This window comes from Austrofundulus limnaeus, unplaced genomic scaffold, assembly GCF_001266775.1.
Source record: "Austrofundulus limnaeus strain Quisiro unplaced genomic scaffold, Austrofundulus_limnaeus-1.0 Scaffold1269, whole genome shotgun sequence".
Lineage (NCBI taxonomy): Eukaryota > Metazoa > Chordata > Actinopteri > Cyprinodontiformes > Rivulidae > Austrofundulus > Austrofundulus limnaeus.
In genome coordinates this window covers 2,198-3,061 of record NW_013953671.1, presented here as the reverse complement: position 1 = coordinate 3,061, position 864 = coordinate 2,198, and the positions used below count along the sequence as shown (strand labels likewise).

General features: G+C 35.4%; 1 protein-coding gene across 1 annotated transcript in view; it reads left to right on the top strand.

The window, feature by feature from the left end:
* Positions 1–864, top strand: part of LOC106534787 (kinesin-like protein KIF3C) — a gene marked incomplete at both ends in the record, with an annotated part of 11,249 nt that overhangs the window by 8,321 nt on the left and 2,064 nt on the right.

The window sequence follows — 864 nt, the reverse complement described above, 5'->3', positions numbered from 1 at the left end:
CAACAGGAATCACACAACACACAACAACAGGAATCACACAACACACAACAACAGGAATCACACAACACACAACAACAGGAATCACACAACACACACAACACACAGATCGTCACAGTTTGGAAGAAATGTATAAATGTATCTTTTCTTCTCCAGTCAAACAGATGTAGTTTAGTTCAGTTGAACTCAGAATGAGTTCGTTTGAAAGAAGCAGTTTAAGAAAAGTATCTTTCACAGATATTTAATGTCCCAGTTGTTGCACATGTACGTCTTGTTTGTCCACTGATTCACGTATTTTGGCTTTTAGCTAGCCTTTGGCTACTTTTGGGTAACATTTTGCTGCTTTTGCTATTGACTAATTTTTGCTGTTTATAGCTACGTTTTTGTTGAGATTAGCTTACAGCTACCCCAATGCTGCTTGTAGCTTTCAGTTAGCCTTTGGCTACCTTGAAATATAATTTTGCGACTTTTAGCCTTTGACTACTCATTTTAAAGCTACATTTAAATTGTTATTTACATATAGCTACCCTACTGCTGCTTTAGCTTTTAACAAGCCTTTTACACTTTATGGTCAGCGTGGCCGTCTGATCCGTACTGTCCCAGAAACATTGTTGTTAGCATGTAGACGTTCACTGAACTGATGACACAACATTTAGTTTCAGTTTTTCATCAGCTGCAGTGTTTCATAGAAAAGGAAACGTTTGAAACAGCTGTGGGTTTTTATTCCAGGAAAAACACAAGATGAAGATAAGATGAGTTATAACATGATTGTCTAGAAAAATGTTAGCAAATTGTTATAAATAAATATGCGCGCATTTTAATAATCAAAATGTGTACAATAATAAAACTGTTTTCAGAATATAATGT